This window comes from Teleopsis dalmanni, chromosome 2 (assembly GCF_002237135.1).
Source record: "Teleopsis dalmanni isolate 2A chromosome 2, ASM223713v2, whole genome shotgun sequence".
NCBI lineage: Eukaryota > Metazoa > Arthropoda > Insecta > Diptera > Diopsidae > Teleopsis > Teleopsis dalmanni.
In genome coordinates this window covers 69065069-69076508 of record NC_051847.1, presented here as the reverse complement: position 1 = coordinate 69076508, position 11440 = coordinate 69065069, and the positions used below count along the sequence as shown (strand labels likewise).

General features: G+C 29.3%; 1 protein-coding gene across 2 annotated transcripts in view; it reads right to left on the bottom strand.

Moving 5' to 3' along the window:
* Positions 1-11440, bottom strand: part of LOC119677818 (angiogenic factor with G patch and FHA domains 1-like) — a 163557-nt gene that overhangs the window by 57134 nt on the left and 94983 nt on the right. The window lies entirely within an intron of this gene.

The window sequence follows — 11440 nt, the reverse complement described above, 5'->3', positions numbered from 1 at the left end:
GGTGGATTGACGGCTATGTGTTTTGGTGAGAGAATCATGTACTATGAGCTGCTTCCCTACGGCAAAACTTATAACTCGGAATTGTACTGTCAACAATTGAACTTTCTTCCGTCTAAAGGAAGTAATCGTTTAGAAACGGCCAGCTTTGGTGAATATTAGAGGAATTGTGTTTCATCAGGACAACGCCAGGTCACATACATCGAAAATGACTCGCCAAAAGTTCCAGATGCTTAGTTGGCAAGTTATTATGCATCCACATAATGCATCTGTTCCTATCTGTTTCCATCTGTTCATGTTCATGTCAACAATTGAACTTTATCCGTCTAAAGGAAGTAATCGTTTAGAAACGGCCAGCTTTGGTCAATAGGAGAGGAATTGTGCTTTATTAGGACAACGCCAGGTCACATACATCGAAAATGACTCGCCAAAAGTTCCAGATGCTTAGTTGGCAAATTGTTATGCATCCACATAATGCATCTGTTCCTATCTGTTCCCATCTGTTCATGGCGAACGATGGATGATTTTTCTGGTATAAAATTCTGTTCAAGAGAAGCCTGTGAAAATTGACTGTCTCAATTTCTTGCCAATAGGGTCGAGGACTTCTGTGAAGGAAGGGTAATGAAATTATGCATATTTGATCTAAATCGGGATCATTTTAATTATGGTAAATAAGCTTTTAATTTCATGCAAAAATAATGGATTTCTTTTTACTACACCTATTGTAAAGACTGCATTAATTATTATAATATTGTTGTTTCACTTTAATGTTATTCTTATAATATTTTTTAATTTTATAATTTAACTATTTATGTTATTGTAAAATTGATTTATACGAGTGTTGAACTAACGTGATAATAAGTTCATTGAATCAATATAACTAAAATCAATATTTTTTCCAATATTGTCTTAAAAAACGCTATATACTTTTTACCTTCCTCAATATATCTAACAAAATAATGTTATATACTCATCTCTTGATATATGTAAATATAAATTTATTTGCTCAAATTAAATATTTGTTTTTGGTTACGTGCAAAATGTGTTAAACACAACATGAAGCATTAGTGTAAGCTGTAAATGACTTAAGTTTAATGTGATCAGAAATCAAATCAAAAAATCCCAACCTCACGAGATTTCACTACAAGATAATAACTCAGATGCATTTATTTTTCGCAAAAAACATTTAACACGGCTTGTTTTAATGTTTGCAAGTTTATCTTTTAATATTTTAACAACTGTAATTTGTTATCTCAACTCAGCGACCACTCGAATTTATCAATTAATTGTTGCTGGCAACAAATTAAATGCTCTGATCGCAATAAATTAATTGCTCATATTAACCCCTACACAGTTTTGAATTTATTGGGTGTGAAATCCAATGACCAAACAACCAAACAACCAAACAACCGAACAACCAAACAACCAGGCAAACATTAAACCCAAGTGCATTGCTCCATAGTAATTGTTTTTTGCAAATGTACACAACAATTTTGTTTTGCGGCCGGAGGCGAAATCTTTAAAATATCATTATAATTAAATAGAAATAACATGAATGGAACTCGGCATTACCGTACACAGCGGACTATTATGCACTGAGCACTAAGCACTGCACTGTGCATTGTGGGCTTGAAGACTTGACTGCACGGTTGGCACTACTGCTGCTGTTCACTTAACTGGTTTAGTAGGACACCAATTGTAAATGACAAGGAATTTCGTGTGCGATTCGTAACAATTTGTAGCAGACTTCACCTAATAATTAAAGTAATAAAACAAATTACAAATTTAATTACAAACAGACACAGTCACAGTCACAGTCCAGGCGAGTCTAGCTGCTAGAACGGCAGAGTGCTTCAGATGAAACTAGTTTCAATTTGCTACGAAGCTACGAAGTGTGCAACTGCGGAAACGACCATGTAATAAAATTTCTACGAGTACTAAAAGTCCAAACTAATGCCTGGAGAGTTGTAAATGCTGTTGAGAATGCAAAATTAATGGATAGCTCGCACCACATATACTCGTAGAATTTTCTTAAAATTCCAGTAGTCGGTAATTTTTTAAATTAATACGAGTACTAATAAAAACCACAGTAAAAATAATAATAAAAATAAAAACTCAAAAGAACCAAATGCCAATGAAATAGAAAAGGCACAGAGAGACCATAACACTCGGACACTTGTTGAACTGTTGTAAGTGTATCTGGCAGATAGTGGCAGCACAAATGCCCAGAGCACAAATGATAGTTGACTACAATCGGAGAGCCGTGGGTGTAACTGCATCGAAGGTAATAGAAGAGGTGTACATTTTTGGTTATATTGAATTTTTAGTCTAAAACATATTTCAATTTCAACAACTTGTTAAAAATTATTTAATTTTTAATAAATTAATTATTACTTTTTATTTTTGTTTTTATGTAGTCCTCTATATACAAATATAGAGGACTATATTTATAGAGGACTATATTTGTATATAGTCCTCTATATATATATATATATTATATAATATATATATATAGATATATATATATATATTTATATATATATTTAAATATATATATATATATACTTTTCTGTCTTCCGGAGGTGGGTTTTAATAATACTGCGCCCTAAGGAAGAATTCAAACAAATTTTAAAACATCGGCGAGATTTATAGAGAAGAGTATATAAAAAAAAATTAATTAATTAAAAAAATTAATTAAATTAATTAAAAAAATTAATTAAATTAATTAACAATCTTTTATTTTATTCACATTGATTTAATAATTATTTAATTAATAATTATTTAATTAATAAATATTTAATTAATAAATATTTAATTAATAATTATTTAATTAATTAAAGCGTTACCTATAATTGACTTTTCTCAATTAATGACTTCTTAAAAAGAAAGAAGTGGTTTGTTTTGTGATTCTTTTTATTTTTCAATTTTTTTAAAATTTCTGTTTTATTTTTATATTTTTAATAATTTTTTTTTATTTTATTTATTTTATTTTATTTTGATAATTTTTATTTTATTAATTTTATTATTTTCAGTATTATGATCTTTTTTTTTATGATTATAATAATATTATTATTATTTTTTTATTATTATAATACTATTATTATTTTTTTATTATTATTATATTATTAGTAATTAATTATTAATTAATTATTAATTAATTAATTTATTTATTTTGTTTTCAGAATTATTAATTTTATTATTATTATTATTAATTTTTTTTTTTTTTGATTTTAAAAATATTTTTAACATATTTTTGTTTTTTTATTTTAAAATTTTTTTTTAATATTTAAATAAGTACATTTTTTGGTTGCCCGTAACCTATTTTGAATGTAGAAATAGCTTATAAAATAGCTAAAATAGACGAGTATACATCGAAAAAACTTTGGATATATTTATTGGTTCAAGTATCCACACATACTTTTTGAACTAAATGTGCTAGGTTAAGAATTTATGTGAAAAATGCATTCTGTTGAAATAATGTTAATAGTATTTCCTATTAATCATATAGATTAGATGATTGTATGCATGTCGGAGTTAGTTTTATAAGTTTCGATATAGTTATATATGTGGGCAAACATATATAACAGGCTAATAGTGAGTAGGCGCGGCGCATACAACCTCAGCAGTCAGGTCAAGGAGTACGTGGGCAAACTATTACAAATACAGAACCTCTGAATTTATATACAGAAGCAAATCAGTGGTATCTAGGTTAATAACTGTCTTTATAGGGCCTTGGATCATATGACGGAATAGAGCTAAACTCGGTCTACGTTGTGGTATCTCCTGCAACGCTGTGTCTATGTCCAGACCTTGTCAAAACTAGGCTTAGGTTTTTGAGGGTGTCCTTCTTTAACACACTCAACGATATCTCCAATATAAGCATTGGTCAGACTTTCGCCTTTATGAATGCTTGTGGCTGGTTCTAGTTCGATCTTGTTCTACCTACTATTATGAGGAATTGTTGATTCAAAATGGCTTTCTTAGCTAATTGAAGAGGATTCATTCCTTCTTCCACTTCAACTAACTAACTCCACTGTTTACAGCATTCTATATGATTATCAAAGGAACAAAAAGAGCAGGTATTCAGCTTTTCTTCGATATTCCGTAATTATTTGGATTATAAACCAAGTGATATCTCCAATATTAGCATTGGTCAGACTTTCGCCTTTATGAATGCTTGTGGCTAGTTCTAGTTCGATCTTGTTCTACCTACTATTACGAGAAATTGTTGATTCAAAATGGCTTTCTTAGCTAATTGAAAAGGATTCAATCCTTCCTCCACTTCAACTAACTAACTCCACTGTTTACAGCATTCTATATGATTATCAAAAGAACAAAAAGAGCAGGTATTCAGCTTTTTTCGATATTCCGTAATTATTTGGTTTATAAACCAAAGGTGAAGTAATTTTAATTCTGCAAGTCAACATAAAATATTTCCTGAACCATCTATGGTAATACGAATATTAATCAATGATTTTCATTAGAGAAATTTTCTCGCACGATTATGACAACTTGCAATTATTAATAAAGTATTGAGTAGGCTGTCTTTTTCTCAATAAATATCGAAGCCAATCATATTGGAAATTCATTTCTCTTCATAAGTAATATATATTTTTGGTTTTTCTTCATCGCTCATCTTATAAAGAAAGACTCTGCTCTTACGTATGTATGGTATTGTAGTTCGCTTATGGCAATATTATTGCAACTGTTGCTACCGCAATCACCAATCATCTTGTTGTTGGTATTGTAATTAGTGTTGCTGCCGCTACAACATTGTTTTATTGGATTTTGGTTGATTGCAAATTCAAATCAATGCATTTCAAATGTTAACAGAACAACTTTAACAACAATCTCAAATGTTAATATATAACAATACAACAACAGCAACAACAATATTATTGTTAATTTTTGTTTTTGTTTTTGTTTGAAATACATTTGAATGCAAAATATCAATCGTTATTGTGTGGAAACAGTGGCGACGTGATATTCAACCGCATTTTTGCATTTGATTGACTGTTGCAATTGCCACATGATTGTTTCTGTTGTTGCATATAATTCAATAGTACAGCTTTTGTTGCTATTGTTGGTATTGTTGTTGTTGCTGATGTTGTTGATGTTGTTGCTATTGCAATTGATGTTACTGTTGCTGTTGTTTGTTGGTGCTCTGCTGTGCTGTTTTACTGTTGCGGTAGCTATGCTGCCATCATTGATACCTTGCGCTTCCATTGCGCCCAGATTAAATTTCCAGAGAACCAAAGTTGATTACTGATTGGCATCTGTTTGGTAAAATGCGGTGTAATGTGTTGCGGTATTTGTGCATATTGATTTACATATATGTATATATATATCTATTTAAATGACTATATATATATGTGATTTGTATGTAAATTTATACACTTCTACCTATATATTTGTATTGTTTTAGTTTGGCTCCATGACTTCGATTATCTTACTGAGTTGCAATATAAGAAAGATAAATCGTGTTTACAATGCGGTCAAAGTAAAATTAATAGAAATGTCTTTCTCAAGTTTCAAATTAATTGAATTGAAAATGTCGATGATTGAATGCACATTCAGTTTATTGAAGGATCAAATGCGCACGTTATTGCTTAGACATTTTAACAATTTTAATTAAATAAATATATAGATAAAAATTCATATTAAATATGCAAATAAATAATACTATAGAAAATTATTATATATTAATTTATTTAATTTTAATAGGTGTAAGCTTATAGATGAAAGTGTTTGAACAATTATTTTTTATATCAACAAAATGGGTTTAGTAGTAATGTGCGCTATTGCAAATACAGTCAAGCTTCCATAACTCGAAGTCCAATTTTGCAAAGAAAAAGTTCGACTTTTGGAGACTTCGAGTTAGAGATTTTTTTGAGATTTTTTTTATTTTTAAAAGAAACTAGAATTACATTTTAAGATATTTAATTATTTGTAATCAAATAAAGTATAGAAGTTAACATATAGTGAAGTAAAATATACAGAGATTGGAGTTTGAGACTTTAATTTTTTTTTATTTTCAATAAAAAGAGATTCCACTTTATTCACACTCTTATAGTGATCATCAGTTGGAGTATCATTCGTTTGTAAATAAAAATTCAGAGTTTTGATTGAGTCTTCTACTTCATTCTTGGAAGGCTGAAGAACAATTACATCCACCGAAATCTCATCATCATTTTCCGTTGTGCTTAGAATTGGATTCAGTAAATCAAAGCTATAATGCTTGATGTAAAAATTTCATTGTCAAGCTCAATATAATCGTTAAGAGTAGCATTAGAAATTAATTTATTTACTTTTAACCACTGGCATTTACACAAAGAAGCAACATTAGAAAGAAAAAATTGAACATTTGGTTTGGAGAAAGGGACTTCCCCTAACCTCAAAATGCATTTATACTTAAAACAAAAATTCGAATGCATTTTCCCCATATTTCTATCGGCACGGAACAAAGTTTTTTTCGAGTTATAGAAAAATTCGAGTTATAGAAGTTCGAGTTATGGAAGCAGAATTGTATGTAATTTGCTCTCTAAAACCTTGGTGCACTGTTTTTAGTTCGAGTTATAGAAAATTCGAGTTATAGAAGTTCGAGTTATAGAAGTTTGACTGTATCTACAACATTTCATTAAGATTGATTTCCAAAGTTGTTTTTATAAAAAAATATAAAGAATTGTTATAAAACCATATGTTTTTTACAACTCATAGTTTTAATCAACTATATAGTATCAAATAATATACTAGCCGTTTGAATCGATTTTTTAATCATCTTTTTTTTCTAGATACAAACTGTTTGTTAAAACATTCAGTATTAATTAAAACTAGAATTCATAAAAACAGCATGAGATTGAATTTCCAATTCATAACATGAATATAATATATATTACACAAATATAAAAAATGGGGTTTACATATTAAATCTACAGAGCATGTTAATTGGCAATCATTTCTCTAATCTGCGTAGTCGATTTCTATAGATATTTGCATTTGATGCACACGGAAATAAATGGATATTTACCCGCTTAAACGCTCTGTGACTTATATCGTTTATTTCCTCGAATATTTTTGATACTCTTAGATCACGGTGTAATGTAGCGTTATTAAGAATTCACTGCACAGTGTAATATAGCGTTATTAAGATTCCTAGGTTGGATTTCCAAGCTGAGCCCCATATTTGATTTCCAAATGACCATATTAGTTTTAGTATGATTTTATGGCTGAGGACTTCATTATTGAGTAATAGAAAAGTAAAGGAAGTCTTAATTTGTTATTTTTGCTTTAAAAATATATGAAAGCATTATCTATTAATCCAGGTCAGCAACAAAATATTTGAATAGGTTAGTTTGGGGCATCTGGCATTAGTTTAAAATCACTGGTAGGCAATATATTGCGTTCTATTTTGGTATGTTTGAACATTACCTGTTCGTGATCTTGTTCTATTGCATTATCCTGCCCTAGCCATAATAACTTTCAATTTAGCTATATCCAGAAAAGTCTTAATGTTTTTATATCGATTTTTGACCACCCTGATTCGTTAATAAATTCATTATCCTAAATTCTTCTCTTATATTACATAAGAAGGCACCATTCTCTAAAAATATGTAAGGGTGTTTGCATTTGTCGGTTATTGAAAGCTGCAATCATAAGGTTACTTAGAATTTATTTATGCAGTGACTGGTTATTACTCAATTCATTGTTTTAAACCCATTCTCTTCAGTTTAAGGATATTATTATGTGATTAGCTCTATTAGTAAAGCCCGATTACATTTCACCAATCCGATTGAAGGAGTAGTTAATCACTTATGGAGTGATTTTTAGAACATCATTTGATTTCTAGCTGTCAACTTCTGTAAGGCATTTACTGTATCCCAAACTTGTGGAAAATATATGATGATCAAGCCTAAAGCTTCAATGGCTGGCAGAAAATTTGACATGAAAATTATCCTCTTGTGTCTTAAGTTATCGTTAGTAGAACCGATCAGATGAATAGGCTTAGAAAGATAATAAAGTATGCTTCTTTTCATTGCATAGAATAGTACTCTTTATAAATCATACACAAGTGATTACCTTGTACCCAGATGTAGGCAGTTCTTTCCGTAGCTTGCTCATTAGAAGATCATGACCTGAAGCCAATGTCCTTAATCTCTCTGTAAGTTAATGTGAAGGTGGGGAACTCTGTTTAATGTATGTCTAAAAGAAGCTCTTATATCTTGCAATCTTCTGCTGGATTCCTGATATGGAAGGGTTTGTAAAATTTATGTTAGGTGATACGAGTATAGTATAGTTGATATGATAATTACTATTGTGCGAAGAAATTTGTTCGGAAGTAGTGAGCAAGCAAAGGTTTAAATACAGTTGTTGAACAATCCGATCTTTATATGACGGTTTTAGTTTTTTAAGTTATAATCATTAGCAATGAGTTCTCATCTAGACTTCTGAAGTACTCCCAGTTTGCTTTGCATATTTCGTAGTGATTATTTATTTCAAATTGAAGTATAAATACAACTCATATTTTTTGTTAAAAAAATCTTAAAATAAAAATTATTGCTATTTAGAAACTAATACATCTTCTCAACTTTTAAGTAATATTCACGGTTCAATGCTTCCTTACCTTTGGATCAAGTACTACTTATTTCAATTTGAGAGATCATATTTAAACCAAAAGTCAGTGCAATTTTATTGATCGGATTTATTTTAATATGATATAAACATATTAAAATCTTTATTTTCGTGAATTCGTAGTAAGTCTGTGTATATAGTTTTAAGCTTCAACAAAGCCAAACTTATATTTCCTATATGTTTGATGTAACTTCATTTTTTGAAATTGCAAGAAAGGCTACCTTTGATTGTTTCACTTATGATTATGTTTTTGATTTAAATGTTAATATTGTATATAGATCTTATATATTATATTGCAATATATAATACATAATATATATGTTTAATATAATAAATATAGTATTAAAAAATGTTGACTCACCGCGACATGGACCTGGGTATGCTACTGCAATTGACTTCCCAGCTTTACATATCATACGATTTATATCACATGTACTTTTGTATGTTTTGCCATCAACTCCACAAACTGCTTGAATTGGATCAATAATATCTGTGGCGTCATCTTGTGGGCAATCAATTTTGCACGTAATACAATGCGGAATTGTGTACTGATCTTCGACGCAGGTCAAACCATTTAAGCATTTTATACCATTGCAAGTAGCTGTCGAATTGGCAAAATAAAAATTTGATAAATTTTTAAATTTTTGTTAAAAAAAAGTTATTTAGTATCAACTACAGCATACGTTTATTCTATCGATGCTGTTACGAACCCTACAATGAAATTAATTTGTACTCCATATTCTTTTAGGAATACGTCCCTACTATGTAGAAGACAAATCGGGTTAATAATCTTCATATGTCCATTTGTCTCAATACGATAAATTTATTTGATAATTTTTAGAATTTATCGAATGAAGCTTTGTGGTGGGATGTTTACTTTTTCATGAAAAAATTGTATGAATTGGGCTTAAAAAATATCATGTATGGTATTTTGAGTCTCTTGAAATATTGGTAACACAAACTCACCGGAAACTATATAAACCATGACAGGATGATCAAGACAAGTTGAATCAATTTTGCAATGATTGCCTGTTTATTTTGATGTCAGTAAATCACACTTTTAAGTTTTTTAGGTCAAATCGACAAACAAATAGAATTAGTTGACCATAACATATGGTCACAATCTCCGCAGACCCACTGAAAACATCGCACGCCAAGCTCTGAGGTGGAATCCTCAAAGCAGCCGTCGACCTGAAGTGCCAGCTAGAAGTTCGATGAGAACAATTGAGGAACAGCTAAGAGAATCCAATTATCTCTAGAATGATATCTGCGAAGAATCAAGTAGCAGAAACCGATACAAAAGGATAATGGATGCTCTATGCTCCACTGGGAGTAGACGATAAGAGAAAAAGAACACATGGCTTAATATCAAAATAATTAGAGAGAATCTAATATGAGAGACTATATCTGAGGCATGAGCAAGGTTCAAAATTTTTATTAATTTTTTCTCTACTTTTTTCTAAAGGTAGTTGCACAATATAATTTAAACACAAATACAGATTCAATTTTATATTAGAGATATATTAAATATCTAATTGTTGTTTATATGTATTTTCATTTTATTTAAATTAAGAGTGTTCTTGTATTATATATGTGAAAATTTAAAATTTAAAAAACGTACCTTATATATGTATTCGTAGATGGAGTGACATTAAAAAATGTTTTTTGTTTTATATATAATGGTATTTTAAGTAATAAATTATTTTCTGTTGAATGTTAATATCATTAAGAATATCTATCAATCAAGTATGGTTAAAAATGTTTATTAATTAACAATTTCAATTATTAAAATGCAAGTAATTAATAAATTACAAAATATATGATGAACAGACGTGGGCATCGAGACAATTTAAATTTTAAAAATAATCGTAAAATTTACAACACCACATTTTTATTCAAATTTTAGAATTGTGTTTATGGAATAACGATATATACAGTATATTAATGTAATGAATTCAATTCGTAAAAAAAGTATTCACATCATTAATTATTTATAAACTATAAATTGTATTTAAATAATAAATACTTTAAAGATAAAAGACGAACTACCTATTAAATGGGAAAAGCAATTACATTGACTTACTGACAATTTAAATTACTGGTGCTTTTATCTAAGCAGTGCAGTGCGATCATAGTAGAGCTGTTGTTCTAGCTACCACACTTAACCAAACAGAAAACATTCAACCCTTTGAATGAGGTCAAAACGTCTCCCGTTGAAGATGTCCTTTTAACAGACACTCCTAGCATATTAATTTCCTATTGGCTCAGAGAGTTTTTACACAGAATTTGTATAAAAATGTTGACTTAACATATTATTATTTTTATTTAAAGCATTATAGTTTGATATGGGTCAATATAGGTTTCTAGTGGTATCTCTCATATGTCATTATAAATATATAATTTTATACATTTATCGTTCTTAGATTATTTTTTACAGTATTAATTCATTTCCTACTGGTCTACCACTTTAGTAGTACTACCACCTCTACCAATTCTTTTCTAGTGTGGTATCAGTCATACGTAAAACTTCTCCCAAATAATTTATTTGTAGAAATTTATTGTTTTGGCATATATCAGTGATTTTAGATATTGCAGTCATTAGTCATTGCAGCGATAATGGGTCGGTAACGTATGCGGCTCACAGAACTGCCATTATAGCATAATATTGTTATAATAAAAATTATAGGTTTATATGAGGTCATTACTGTATGAGATCTTTACTGGATTTCTGTTACTTTTCGGCTAATTAGTTAGTATTCTAGATTTTTCATTATATTATTAAAAAATTAGCTCCTAACTTAATCTATGAAAGTTT